The sequence below is a fragment of the Taudactylus pleione genome, unplaced genomic scaffold (assembly GCF_031769625.1).
Source record: "Taudactylus pleione unplaced genomic scaffold, aTauple2 ptg000352l, whole genome shotgun sequence".
Lineage (NCBI taxonomy): Eukaryota > Metazoa > Chordata > Amphibia > Anura > Myobatrachidae > Taudactylus > Taudactylus pleione.
Window position 1 is genome coordinate 16897436 of NW_028284753.1, and position 16310 is coordinate 16913745.

At 40.1% G+C, this 16310-nt stretch overlaps 1 protein-coding gene and 1 pseudogene across 2 annotated transcripts in view; one reads left to right on the forward strand and one right to left on the reverse strand.

Moving 5' to 3' along the window:
- Positions 1 to 16310, forward strand: part of FRMPD3 (FERM and PDZ domain containing 3) — a 746708-nt gene that overhangs the window by 163249 nt on the left and 567149 nt on the right. The gene's annotated exons all lie outside the window — the stretch shown is intronic.
- Positions 9886 to 10004, reverse strand: LOC148508685 (5S ribosomal RNA; annotated as a pseudogene).

The following is a 16310-nucleotide window of genomic DNA, read 5'->3' on the forward strand; positions in this document are numbered from 1 at the left end:
TATGGATTACAGCCAGCCAGTCCCTATGGACAGGACAACAGCCAGTCAGCCCCTGTGGGTAGACAGGACAACCTCAGTCACAACAACAGCCAGCCCATATGGACATTAAGCAAAGCAACACAACTGTAGACACAACTGTAGCATGCACAGCACAGATCCCAGCTCCCTCCCTCTTCACTCTCCACAGCTGGAATGAAAAATGGCGATGATCGCGGGAATTTTATCGAATCCAAAACCTGCAAGAATCCGACAGTGGGATGATGACGTTTTGCCTCGTTTTCAGTTCTGAGTCAGGTGGGAAAATCCGAGTCGACTCGAATCCCCTAAATTAGGATGGGTTTGGTTCTCAGGGAACTGAACCCGCTCATCTCTAGTGTTAAGTCACACTTACGGTATAAGAGGAATAGTATAAGGATATAATAGGGAAGCACCTAAAAGTGCATACAACAGTGAAATCACTGTGCAAAAAATGTGCAGTATAAACAATATGAGTCTATCTTGATCAGTTTTGTTATCCTCAGATGTTTCAATGGTCCAACAGGAAAATCAAGAGTATATGGAGAATAGGGAATAAATACAGACAATAATCAAAGTATTGTGCATATTTTTAGGATTGATTGTCCCCCCCGCGTGAAATATTGTATAACAGGATAAAACATGGTGACAAATATACGGTTTAAATACGAATCAACATTCCCAATAAGTATTTGCATAAAAATCACATTTTATTAAAACAATAAAAAAAATGTCAAACATGAACTGGGGATAAGAACAAAAATACCCCAAAGGAGATATTGCACATACAATGTGAATAAATAAAATCATCCTATCTATCCAAATAAGGAGTCAGGGCAGTAGCAGCATTCCAACACATTTACAGTAGTCAGGTGGGCAGGGTGCAAACACATATGGAAATGCGTGTTATAGACTCTCAAACATTGAAGTGGGGGGGGTGGAGATAAGTGGCCAAATCTCTGAAATTCCTGAGAAATATTTGGCAGGGAGGTGGCTGGGTTCAAGATGATGGCTAATAAATCATCAGCAAAGTTAGTTTATGTTCAGCCCTACCAGCAGAAGCACTTCATATAGCAGAATTATCCTAAATTTGCCCTAGCTAGTGCTTCCATGCACAATATAAATATTAAAAGGATACTGGCCTTGCACACATCCCTCAATCCCAGATACTCCTGCTCCAAATAAATAAATCAACATGTGATCCTGTCAAACACTTTTTTAGCATCTGTCAACAAATGTTGGACAGGGGCTTTAGAGGTGCATTCACCACCACATGTAAAATATTGCAGCAGTAAGAACAATTAAATTTTCCGTTCCAAATCTGAAGCAAGAGGAAGTAACCAGGTGGAATTCCACTCTTTATATGCTTTGGCAACAGTAGGAACAGCACAAATCCATCACTACAAGCCATGACATAGGTAGAGGAGGGGGAATGGATGATTATTTTAATGAAAATGTACTAATTAGCTTGTCAAACAGTTCCATTCAATACAGGGAGAAATAAATGGAATTTGGAGCCCCTTGTACAAACTACTTTTGCTTGACTTAAGCTGCCCACCATCCAGTGAATATTTAGCACAGCTGGGAACATTGTTAGCGATAGGTGTAGAAGGCTACTTCCTAAAAATGTGGAAAAACTGATGTTCATAAAAGTGAACTACAAATTCTATGAGGAAGACCTTTGACAGCAATTACAACAAAGCACAGAGTGGTATATTTACTAAGTGTAGGTTTTTAGAAGTTGAGATGTTGCCCATAGCAATCAATCACATTCTACTTAACATTTATCTAGCACCTTCTAGAACAGTGGTGTCAAACTCGGGCCCTTCAGCTTTGTGGGACTACATATCCCAGCATGCCCTGCCACAGTTTTAGCATGCCTTAATTGCAAACCTGTGGCACTGCATGCTAAGATGTGTAGTTCAACTGCAGCTGGGGGGCCCAAGTTTGACACCACTGTTCTAGAAGATGGTAGCTAGAATCTTGATTGGCTGCTATTGGCAACATCTCCATTTCTAAAAACCTGCACTTCAGTAAATATACCCCAGAGACTTCTGTAACAGTGGATTCCAGTGTGGATGAGCTAATATTGTGTGGTTATGAAGATGTTAACAAAACTGATGGGGATGAGGATGATAATGACACCCTCCTACTGTAAAGATGATTAACAACAACAACCTATTTTGTGAGGGTCCAAAACAAAGCAAGCACTTCAGCTACAAAAGTGGCAGTGCATGTTGCTGAAGTGCTTAGCTTGTTAAACTGTGCATGTCCTTTTTAGTATACAACATAAGGATGGGTAGGCTCAAGGAAATTTCCATAATGCACCACTTTTCATGGTGGGCTTTGCCAAGATTGTGTGTTTTTGACAGGCAATGTATATTACTGTACTTTACTGGGGCATACATGTTGTTTTGTATCTTGCAATGCCATATATTTAATAGTGTTTTCCAGTTCTTAGATTTGTTTTTTGTTATACTTCTATTCACAAGGCAATTATTCAATCAATCCATCAATTAATGCTTTACCTGGCTTCCACTAAACACTCCACCTCTATTTACCTGTGCTGGCCTTGGGACTCTGATTTAGTTCTTGATTAAGTAAAACATTCTATAGCATTGTATAGTTTATATTAAACTGTCATCCCTGTCTGCCACTGCAGTGCCACTGTTTCCTAGATGTGCTACAATCTTTTTTAAACTGCCATGTGTTTGTGGTACTGCTCTGCCACTAAGTTTAGTCAGTCACCTCACTGCAGCCTTTGGCCAATATGGGCAAAAATAATATTGTGAGCTGCGAGGTGAGCAAAATTGACTGACAATGAATAATATTACTATTATAGTACATTAGCTGTTTTTATCCATCTATTAAAAAAAAAAAAGTCCAGATCCAAAACCAAAACACTTAAGGGCTGTTTTGGCAAAACTAAACACAATAATGAATTAGACCCAAAATCAAAACACGGGGTCTAAAGTACTTAGAACTGTAGCAAGTAGAAACACAGTAGATGTGCCCACAGCAAAGTGTCTGTAGTTAAGGCATCAGCCTGCAGGAGATGACACTGAAGTGCTGCAATGTACTGAGAGTAGATGAATTTACCAGAGTGTAGTGTGTCACCTATTGGTATGGGTGCGAAGTGCAGAACAGCCCAGATAATAGATGCTTGAGATGAATGAAGACATAATGGATGTGGGAAGCATTCATATGCAGGTAGCTGGAGACTGTGGACCTCATTCAGAGCCGCTCGCAAAATGCGAGCGCTCACTCTGAGTGAGGGTGGCCACTTCTCTGTAAAGAGCTGGCCACTCGCTAAGCTGTGGGTGACCACCCACAGCTTTAGCGAGTGGCCAGGTTGATGGTCAAGACCATCGCGACCATCGGTGACGAGACCCTTGTCTGAGGTAAAGAGCGCTCTGGAGCAGGTTTCCATCCAGGATGTCTCTGTACATTGCTGCATTCATCTTTCCCTCTAACCTGACTAGTCTCCCAGTTCCTGCCACTGATAAACATCCCCACAGCATGATGCTGTCACCACCATGCTTCACTGTAGGGATGGTATTGGCCTGGTGATGAGTGGTGCCTAGTTTCCTCCAAACGGCATTTGGCATTCACGCCAAAGAGTTCAATCTTTGTCTCATCATGGTCTGAGAGTCCGTCAGGTGCATTTTGGCAAACTACAGGCGGGCTGCCATGTGCTTTTTACTAAGGAGTGGCTTCTGTCTGGCCACTCTACCACACAGGCCTGATTGGTAGATTGCTGCAGAGATGGTTGTCCTTCTGGAAAGTTCTCTCTCCACAGAGGAATGCTTTAGCTCTGACAGGGTGACTACTGGGTTCTTGGTCACCTCCCTGACTAGGGCACTTCTCCCCTGAACGCTCCGTTTAGATGGCTGACCAACTCTAGTCCTGGTGGTTCCGAACTTCTTCCATTTACAGATGATGGAGGCCACTGTGCTCATTGGGACCTTCAAAGCAGCAGATATTTTTCTGTACCAGATTTGTGCCTCGAGACAATCCTGCCTCTGAGATCTACAGACAATTCCTTGGACTTCATGCTTGGTTTGTGCTCTCACATGCACTGTCAAGTGTGGGATCTTATATAGACAGGTGTATGCCTTGCAAAATCATGTCCAATCAACTGAATTTACCACAGGTGGACTCCAATTAAGCTGTAGGAACATCTCAAGGCTGATCAGTGAAAACAGGATGCACCTGAACTCAATTTTGAGCTTCATGGCAAAGGCCGTGAATACTTATGTACATGTGATTTAGTGTTTTTTTTTTTTTTTATAAATTAGCAAAAATCTCAAAAAAACTTTTTACACATTGTCATTATAGGGTACTGTGTGTAGAATTTTTAAGGACAAAAATTAATTTACTCCAATTTGGTATAAGGCTGTAACATAACAAAATGTGGAACAAGTGAAGCATTGTGAATACTTTCAGGATGCACTGTATATGTGTGTGTGTATGTATGTATATGTATGTATATATATATATATATATGAGAGAGAAAAGATAAGTGGGTACGGCGCCAAAAATAATACAGTGATTTATAAGGAAACAATAAAAAATATATAAAGTACTGTTAACTAGGCCCAATATTTGTGGGCGTCAGCTCAATGTCAATAAAAAATACTAGTAAAGGTATATATCATTCACTTTAAAAAGAAAACATTCTTTCTAGAAGATATGGGAGTGACCATACCTTGCCTCTTGAACTTATGATATAGTAACTTCTATCCACTTCATTCAGATAAGCCACTAAATTATTTATCTGTTAGAAAAACTGTTTTTTTTTAAAGTGAATATATGCCGAGTCTTAGATTTTTCCTCTGATTTTATCCATCTGTCTATTGTATTTTTTTATATGTATTTTTTATCTCATTTATTTTTTATTCTTGCACTTCTGTGTCTATTAAATTGTTAATTATTTATTTACAAGCACCAGCACTTTTTATTCTTTAATTACACTATGGGTCTAAATATTTGACCACTTTGTCGATAAATGCGACATTTATATTATTGATGAACTTTGGTAAACCAGCCACTCTGCAGTCAACCCATTTTATATATATATATATATATATATATATATATATACATATTATATTATATTATAATATGTATATATACACTGTGTGTATGTATAATATGTATATATATATATATATCTACTTTATAAAAGCGAAAATGTGTCCTTCTGTCTTTCTATACAAATCCACAGTTTACAAGCCACGATCGTGAAATTTTATATACGAGCGGAGGCAACTATAAAAAAATTGGAAATCGAAATTAATTACTGTTAAGTTTTAATTAATGAAAAACCACAATTTTTGCATAGCATTTGCCCTCTACAGGTCAGGAATGGAATTACAAAAGTATTTAGCTTATCTAATATTTTTGTCGTTCTGTACTTCTGTCTTTCTATACAAATCCAGTTTACAAGCAAAGATTGTGAAATTTTACATACGAGCATATTAAAACACGGCGGAGGCAACCTAAAAAATTTGAAATCAAAATTAATTTCTGTTAATTTTTAATTAATTTAAAACCACAATTTTTTCTAGACGCTCATTGTGGGGCTTCATGGCTTATGGGTAGTGCCTTGGAGCAAGCATTTTGTGTTGTCATGATCTTGATATTTATTATGGAAGACAGCTCTAGCAGGCTTTGCCAGCATTCTCAGCTCTCTGACTATACCAAATTACGCAACAACATTTACTTCTTTCTTCCAACTGTGTCAAAATGATGACTTTGCAAGGACCCTGCTGCCAAAATATTACACATGAAATGCTTCTCCCAAAGATTTTCTGCGCAGAAAACTGGGAGTCGCTGTGGATGGTCATCCTGGTATCAGAGCAACAGAAGCTCTTGGCCTTGTTTACACTGTACATCCTACAAATTTTGAATGCAACAGGTCCTACTTCCTTCGAAGACCAAAGGACTGTTGATGGGAAAATTTGTCACACTTTTCATGAGGCCTGCCTAAGGAGAGGTTTGTTGGAGGATGATGTATAAACAAACATTCTTAAGATCCCATGTATATATAGTGTGTATGTATGTGTGTGTGTGTGTGTGTATGTATGTATATATATATATGTGTGTATATATATATATATATATATATATATAGTACCAGTCAAAAGATTGGACACACCTTCTCATTCATTGGTTTTTGTGTATTTCAATTATTTTCAGAATAGTAGATTATTACTGAAGATATCAAAACTATGAATGAGCACATATGGAATTATGTTGTAAACAAAAAAGTGTTAAACAAATCAAATATGTTTTATATTTTAGCTTCCTCAAAGTAGCCCCCTTTTGCTTGGATGACAGCTTTGCACACTCTTGGCAAACAAGTACTCAGCACCTCTGGGAACTCCTTCAAGACTGTTGGAAAATCATTCCAGGAGACTACCTCATGAAGCTGATTGAGAGAATGCCAAGAGTGTGCAAAGCTGTCATCAAAGCAAAAGGGGAGCTACTTTGAGGAATCTAAAATATAAAACATATTTTGATTTGTTTAACACTTTTATGTTTACAACATAATTCCATATGTGTTCTGTCATAGTTTTGATGTCTTCAGTATTAATCTACTATGTTGAAAATAATTTAAATAAACAAAAACCATTGAATGAGCAGGTGTGTCCAAACTTTTGACTGGTACTGTGTGTGTGTGTGTGTGTATATATATATATATATATATATATATATGACATACACACACACACACACATGTACTAGTGAGTTTGTTCTGTATATGCTAATCTGCCCTTGTTCTCTGGTATACATTGGCCTAACAACAAGACCGATCCGAGAACGAATGGCTAATCACGAAGTTCAGTTCGGCAATCACTGGCTACTGGTGTCAGCAATAAGCCAGTGGCAAAACAGTTTTTTACCAATGGACACCCACCAACTTGGACACTGTTGCCCCGCGGGGCCTAAATGAGCACATCTCATTCAATGTCTTTTTGTAAAATAATTTATTGATATATTTTTGTTGATATGTTTTCGGATTTGCTGGTTTTTTAATGATATATTCTTGTGTTTTTGTGTGTGTGTATTATTGTACTAACATTGGCATGCCTATTGGGAGAGCCTTGTGACAATAAGCTGCGTTCAATGTGATGGATCTAATGTTTGGATTCTATCACAAGATGGTGTATTAAGAGCGTGTTGTTTACTTTTTTCACCATGCCTGCCCATCCGCCCCTTGTTCTGATTGGTTTCCATACTACAGTCGGATAGCTTGATTGGTTTGTGGGAGCTCTCGCTCCCTGAGCTATTATGACTGGTGTTATCGTGCGACTGGACACGTAGTGGGTGTCTGTCCCACGTGACTCGCTGACGCGATCCATCTTCCTTGTACTATTTGCTGTTAAAAATGAGGCTTGGAACCTCTTCCATGTTTGTGGGCATGGCCACAATGGCGTGCGTGTCAGCATGTGCCGCACTATGATATGTTGATTACATGGCTCACACCTGGTAGGTATTGCCTTTGTTATTTAAACTCTGTTGTTTATCTAATATGGTTGCACTTTGTTTGATGGATTGAACAGTGCGTGATATTGCATTTACCTTGACAAAGGCCCCACATGGGGACCGAAACGTTGGACCTAGCCTATTACACTGGTGGTATGTGATCAATAAATATCTGTCTTTTTTCTGCAAATGGTGAGTGCCCTCTCCTCTTTGGAATTTTTTATATATATATTGTGATGTCTTGGGGTTAATTAGCGTGGTAGAGGGTGGATTGGTGCAGTGTTTAGGTGCTTAATCAGGGTCCACACACAGGTTTCCAGCATACAAATGGTAGTCAGGAAACCACAATAAAATAATAAATAAACCCTCTCTTAGGGCACTAGCTCTCTTCTTGAGCCCTATCTATAAGGGTGCAGCTAGTCTGCCAACACAGTCGATGTAAATGGGGGTCCTTCCTGCCACGTGCAGAATTGGACCCTGGCCACCTGGCCTGATATAGCTTCCTTAGCATGCAGCCTCGCTGCTTTATAGTACCACAGTCTGAGAGTTTGATGGCCCCCCTTGCCTCCTGCAAGATCTGGACCCAAGGCTCGCTTAGCTTCACTGGGCTCTCCTGGCTGCTACAGTCTCACCTAGACTGTCCCCAGCAGCCTGACCGGTCTGCCTTCTCGTCAGCCTACACCTGAGCTCTCTCCACCAGGCAGCAATTAACCATCTTTCCAAAATGCTTTTCTAGTCTGTGTGGGCAGACCTCACCTGCCCCACACAGAATCTGCTGCTCACCAGTGCCATCTCTGGTGACATTGCCACAATATATATATATATATATATATATTAGTGCAAATATGTTAGGTGATCAGCGACTTACGTATATTCTACAATGATTTGTGGAATGTGTAACATAAACCAAGAAATGTACCATACAAAGTGTAAAAATAAAAATCACAGTTTAATATTTAAAAAGTATATCTAGATCCTGTGCATACAAGCACAGATAATACAAATAAATTAATTATACTAATAAATTGATTGAATTTTCCACAATGTGCAAATAGTGCTAATATATATTTAAGATGACATTAAAAATGCAATTCATACATTTAAATACATCTTAAAAAACGAATGGAGTTTATATATTTAAATATTTAAAAAAGCCAGTTTACACAAAGGGATCAGTGGATAAAAGCAAGTAAAAAGGTATTGTTTAAAATGTTTCAAAACTTGTTAAAAATATATAGGAAGTTTTCTACAAAAATGAGATGCTTATCTTTAATAGTTAATTCAGTCAGACAAGGCAGCTATTCCAACGCGTTTCATCCACTTGGGGACTTCATCAAGGGGTGCAGTTAATCAGGGTTTGCCACTTTTTATACGCTTTATGAGACAGGGCGCCAGTTGTCTCGTTTAAATCATCCATGACGTCACTTCCAGTTAGTCATATCGAAAAAGAGCGCTCTTTTTTTTCCAGAGGTTCATACTGAATTAATAATATATATTCTATCTTACATCTGTCCATAATGTAAAATTTTTAACTTTTCATTAGCGTTTGCTGAAGTCCAAAGTGGTTTAATACCACTTATTCGTATACTGGCTTCCGCCCATTCTTTCTCGGCTTCCGCCCAATGATGACGTCATCTGTCATGTTACCGGTAGCACAAGTAAACTTCAGGCCACTCCAGGAAATGTCCGTATCTGTAATATTGCGTCCGCCATTTTCTTGTAGTCCGTATGCGGCTGGTGCGTTCGCCATTTTGTTGTGGTCCATGTGCAACTGAATCTCAGTTCGGCAGGATTCTCCAAGTGTTCTCCAGCTTGCACCTTTGTCTCCGCCCACTGGTGGCAACTTGTCCACTCCCCATTTTCCACAACACCTGTAGTGAATGGAACATAAATGCATCATCGTTGCTAGGGTAACGGGGACGCCATCTTTCATACACGGCTGATGATGAAGAAGGGGAAAGAAATTAGAAAAATGTATATAAAGATATATAGAAATAGAAGGCTGGCTTCCTAATCATGTGTTCAGCTAGACATGTTAAAATGCGTATTCACTCAACGGAGGTAATGCATAAAAATCTCTAGTATCAATGTGAAAAATAGTGAAAAACGTATATGGTAGTTCAAATATTATATGAAAAAAGTCTCTTGTACTAGGATAAAAAATTTTTAAAAACCAAACAAGGAGATATGAGATGATTAGTTAGTCTTGTATAGAATAAACAAAGTCCAATGATGGCTTCAATGCTCCACAACTTGTGAATCCAGGCTGTTCAATAAATAAATAAAATCTTCATTTTTCTCCAGAATTTCTGAATCGTACGTGACCCATAATCCTCAAAAGGACTGAGTGGCTATTTAACGCCCTACTGTGGATATCATATACTACAACACTGAGTATTCCCAGGGGGTATCCCATCCAAGTACTGACCCAGCTCAATTGTGCTTAGCTTCCAAGATCAGACGAGTTTGGGTGTCAGTACAATGGTAAGGTTGTAGATATTTAATAGATAACCACAGCTACCGACTCATCCTTTATAAGAAGGGGGCAATTTCATAGCTTTCGTTAAAGCTGTTCGGAGTCATAGTGTTTAGTTGTAAAATCCAAAACATTTCTCTCCGCGAAAGTTTATTGCCCAGATCTCCTCCTCTGTCTCCCAAAGACACTTGTTCAATCGCTTTAAAAGTGCATTCTTCAGGATTGGATCCATGATATGTGATGAAATGTCTAGAAACCGCATCTCTTTCGCGGACCTCACCTGCCCCACACAGCATCTGCTGCTCACCAGTGCCATCTCTGGTGACATTGCCACAATATATATATATATATATATATATATATATATATATACATTACATATATATATATATATATATATATATATATAAAAAAAAAAAAAAAACAGGATGCACGGTGTTAACCTACATTTCAATGTTTTAATAACAACATTTTCCTCAGGGTGCATACAACATACAAAACTTACCACCTTAAATAACGAGTGAATCCCCCACCATCCGGGGGCGACGGGCCATCTGCTGGGACGTCACCTCAGCGCGAAGACCAGCCATCCAGGACAGCTCCCACGTGAACCATACACACCAATCTGGAACAGAAACAGTTGCCTGGAGACATCCTCCCCAGATAAACAATGATATCACCCGCACTGTACCACACAGCACATATCGGCATGGACCTCATAGGTAAACGCGAAGCTATAAACAGTATACATAAAGAGATCTAAGGCATCCATGAAAAAAGTAAATCAAGAATGGTAATTTACCAACTCGCATCAAAGTACATATCAAATGTGTGCAGCATTAGAATGGCAAAATACTGACAACAATACAAATCAACAGATAACATATGAACAATACAATACAGGACCAGGACATGGATAATATACATTGCTACATTAGCAACCATAACAACCAGATAAGTAACAGAGCATAAGAAACCAAGTGTTAGGAGCCCTAGTGGTGAGTAAGAAGTAGATGAAACTAAAGTAGGGAGAAGCACAAGAGGGTTGAGGGCCCTGCTTGTAAGAGCTTATATTCTAAAAGGGAGGGGCAGACAAAAGGTTTGACACAGATGGGGTAGATGGGGAGGAAGGAGCATGAAGCAGCGAGTTAGGATGATAGCTGGAAGGCATTGATGAAGTAGTGGGTCTTGAGAGCCCGTTGGATTAAACAGCTGTTGTTTATAGCATGTCTCATCTTTAAGTTGTTTATTAGCTTCCAAAATGTATTTATCTTTATCCCAGAGTACCACGCTTTCCCCTTTTATCAGAGGGCTTAATTATGGTGTCAACCCAGGACTTGATCTCCTTAAGAACCTTAATTTCATCCTTATTAAGATTATTAGAAAATATATTAGAATTGGGTTTTCTGGCACACAGTTTGTCAAAGTCATGAGAAACCAACTCTATAAATGTACCAACTTCTGAGCATATATGCGTTTGTGGATTAAAAGTTCCCTTCTTTTTGCATTTTGGTCTAGGATTAGTATTAGAGTCACTCGATTCTCTTTCTAGATCTTCCAGCATTACTATTGCTTGTACGTCTTCCAAAGATAATTTTTCAGCTGTGCTAACCATAGATGATGCTTCATTCACATCATTAAATCAGTTGCGAGAATAATATTTTGTTAAAAGGAGCTTCCTCCCAAAAAGATGGAAGTCCTTCTCCCATCTGAATTGGTGCAGATGATTGTTAGGAGAAAAAGATAAACCTTTACTTAAGACTCTAATATGTGTTTCGTCTAGTTTCTTAGAGGTAAGGTTTAGTACTCTCAATTCTCTAGCTCTCTCTATGGTATTCATCGTCTCTTTTGAAGGCCTCTTCTGATACCTGGGATTGTCCTGTGTGTCCCAATTGATCTCTGCTTCGGGTGTTTCTTACCCCTACGGACCTTCCTCTTCGAGGTCTTTGGTCCATGATAGGACCATGGGGTTGATCAATAAATCTCTACTCAAAAAAGTGGGTAGATTGAATAAAACAGTTGCAATCATTAAATGCTAATCTTTAAATAAGATACATTGGCAACAACTAGATAAGTGGTACAGAGATCCGTTAGAATACACCAATATTTGTGATGGACTGTATTCTCCACACAATATTGCGGCTTAAGTAATATCTAAGTGTGCAACTGTAAAATCAAATTAAGTGTGTGACAACCATTATGGTAATATGAAACACTTATAATCATGGCAATAGTGATACAGACAACCTTTTTGATAATAAATGTTCCTCACAACTAGAGGTCTATTGAATATTAAAATATATGGGTGTGACAATTTACTGGGCAAGAACAACTGGTCCCAGCAGACTGTATCTCATTTGTTAACCCCATATGGATTGAAAAAGAATGAATTTGATACTATAATATCTGTATCATTGCAAGATAGTAGATCACCTATTTTGGTCCCAACAACTGGCTACCATAAAAATCTGTGATTTTAAGACTAACTATATCTCCGGATGAATGCAATTAAAAGAGATATTCATCTCATTTCATGAGGAGGTTATTAGTAAAGCACTTAGGCAAGAAAATGTATTTTCTGATGAGACAATAAATAAGACACGGTTTATTTGAGTAGTCATCACAAAATTTTATTTTCACATTTATTTTCACTTTCACATCAATGCACATTCGGTTTTTAATATTTTGCTGCTATCTATTTTAAGGTTAATGCAATAAAGGTTATGTTTTAGAATTCTTGTTTTTTTGTGGATTGGCAATACCCTCTACTGATCGACAATTTATTATCAAATGATAATGTGAAATAATTCCATGTGTGTCCTACATAGGAATATATTTTTTTTCTGGTTCGTTTGTATAATACCAGAACTGCAATTGCCGATCTCACTCCCAATACTGATTGACGTCCATGAGTAAACCCAAGCTGGTGTGTAGAAATAAGAGATGTCATAAATTCCTGTAACCAGGTAGAAATAATTTTTGCCAAGATTAAATAATCCTGGTTGAGCCGCGTAATAGGTCGATATAAAGATAACAATGAAACATCTTTGTTTGGTTTAGTATAAGAATAGTCTGTCACGATACTGACTCATTTTTCCCACATTCTCCTATGTTTTACGTCTGTGGTGTTATTCCAGCTAGTGCTGACTTCCGCTCGCACTGTGACCGCAAACCACTCCCGGATGACGCACTGCACATTGCATCCAGTTGGCTGTGAGGTCTGTCCACATGGTTACTGCTCTGTGCTCTACGTGTTTACTCAGCATGCTAACACTCAGGCACACACTTGACTTCCCTCCAAACTCAATATGGGTGCAGCCATGTTGGATTCTGTCACTTGACTCTGCTCCACCACTCATTGGACCTCATTCAGAGTCGGTCGTTGCGGCCGCACGGTCGTACAGGAAAAGGGGCCGGATATGCAAATGATGCACTCGCATGTTGCGTCCCTAAGATCGGATCGTTGGCTGGCCGACCAAGGGGAGGAAGTGGCCGGAAGACAAAAAATACGACCCATTCTCGTACGCATTACACGTCATCTCCGGCCATATAAGGATTAATCGAGACCATCGGGAACCATCAGAACTGGTCGTAGAGCTTAAGGTTGACCATACCCTCTCTTAAGCACTACGATCATGTCAGTGTACAAACCACCCATGTCACGTGTGCCATGACACTACTTTGTTAATTATGCACTCGCATAATTAGGCACGCCTGCGTTCGGATCTCCACTCCCCCGTTACCTTCCCCTGTTACCACCCACAAACGCCTCATTCTGTCACTCAAACTACCGACCTGGCTGTGTTCAAGGAGAGAGAAATTTCTGATCGTAGCAGCAAGTTTTCGCACGAGCATTGCGAACTTTGCGCATGCGCAGTTCAGCGAACATCGGTGGCGTACGACCGTGCGGCCGCAACGACCGACTCTGAATGAGGTCCATAGTGTTGCTCCCAGACCAGCTGATTGCAGCATCCAATCCCCTATAAATTCCATTTTCTGTGACTGGCCTCCATTGCAATGTTGCTTCTGCTGAAGATACAGCTTTGTGCTGAGCTCCAAGGTTTTCCATATCTGAATGGTTCCAGTTCGTATCATTCCAGGTCCTAGCCAATATCCCCAATCATCAGTCTCAACCAATATCTCCAATCATTGGTCCCTACTGATCAAGCATATTAACTCTTCAACATTGGTCCCTACCGATCAACTGCATCAACTCTTCAACATTGGTCTCAACTGATCAAGTGCATCAATTCATCATCGGCCCAACTGATCAAGTGCATCATTTCTTCAACATTGGATTCACATCCATCAAGTTCTTCAAATTGGCATCATTGGTTCAATCAGATTTAGATCATTACTTAATTCAGTATTATCATCTCCAGTACGAATTTCAACCTCCTGTGTAATAAAATTGATCCCTACTGTCCTCGCCTTTGGGCTTATCACCTACAGCAGGTCTACTGCCTCCTATCGTTCCTCATTGCGTGATGATGTCCTGGTGCAAGTCTTCCAGATTTAATCACACCTCCTTAGGTTCCACTTCAGCCTCCCACGCCTGTTCCAAACAACTCCAACCCTCAGGCGTGACATCATCATTGAAGGAATGATATGTTATATTCTGGGCGTATATTTTCTGGAATAAGTTAGTCAGAGTGGAAACTATCTATACATTTAAAATTGTTGAGTCCATAAATACCTGGGGATTTATTTGACTTCAGTAAATCAATTGCCCTGTCAACCTCTGCCCCCGGAATGTCACCATCCAAACATTCTCTCTGTTCGTCAGTAAGTTTAGGTAATAAAGCATCTCTAAGAGAAGTATTGGTAGCCTCAGGGTTAGGTGATTCCGCCCTATATAATGCCTGGAAATAAGATTCCAATAGTTGGGAAATATCATATTGGGAGTTGGGAGTTACATCCATAGAGGGATCATAAAGTTTGGTAATGTAATGCTTCTTTGTTTGTTGTTTGGACATAAATGATGCCTTCTTAATTTATATGCGCTCAATTACCCAAACTTTTCCTTGATTGATGCCTGGAGGATGAGAAATTTGTCTAATCGGGAAATTACTTATTACTCGCGGGTGCATGACTCATTTCCCTGGATTGATTATATACTGGTTGCTGAGACTTTATTTTCAAGAATAGCAATATGTAATAATAATAATATTATTATTATAATCTCTGTCCATGCTCCGGTAGTCCTTGATTTGAAATGGCAAACACTTAAACATCGGGTATCAGCCACAATCAAATCCTCATTGTTTCATCTGAGGAACATTGCCAGAATCAAGCACTTAATTCCCTCAGAAGATCTGCTTAAAGTCATACATGCATTTATATCATCAAGCCTAGACTACTGCAACGCCCTCTACCTTGGACTCCCAGCAAAAGAATTGCACCGCTTGCAGATGGTACAAAACGCAGCTGCCAGGCTAATAACCAACCAGCCACATAACGCCCACTCTCTACTCCATTCACTGGCTGCCTGTCAGGTGGCAAATTGTTTTCAAGATTGGCTTACTAACTTACAAAGCCCTACATGACCATGGCCCAAGGTACCTAAAGCAGCTTCTGCTTCCTTACCATCCCACTCGATTACTGCGATCCGTTGAAGGATTATTAACAGTACCTAGAATCTCCCGAAATTCATCTGGAGGTCGAACTTTCAATTTTGGGGCTCCAACCTTATGGAACTCACTTCCCCGCACAGTTCGAGAGGCCTCCACTCTAGAATCCTTCAAAAATAGACTCAAAACTTACCTCTTCACCCAAGCATTTCACAAATGTCCCTTGTTTAAGCTTATTTTGTATTTTGTACTGTAAAGGCAAATGTAAAGCACTTTGAGGGCCTCATTCAGAGGCGGTCGGAGGATGCAAGCGGTCGCTCAGAAACTGGGCGGTCACTTGCATCCTGACCGCCCGCCTCTGTTGCGGTCATTAGGCTGTGGGTTAACACCCACAGCTCTAACGATCACTCGGGTGATGGTCGCGATGGTCATTGACCATCGCGACCATCGGGGCTTACGACGAGCCTCTAGGGTAGGGTCTCACTTGTCGTAAGCCCCGGAGAGCTTCTGGCTCTGTCAGAGCCGGAAGCTCTCCACTGACATCACTAGTGATCTCAGTGGGGCCTCCCCCAAACGGCAGGCGTTCCCATGGGAACGCCTCCGTTTGGGCTGCCACCCCCGCCGGCCCGCCTTCCAAACGGGGCGAGCTGTCAATCAACATCGACAGCTCGCCCCCTTTGGAAAGAGACCCGCTACGACCAGCGCTGTCGGTCGTAGCGGGTCTCACGCATGCGCACGAGGGAGCCGGCTCCCTCATG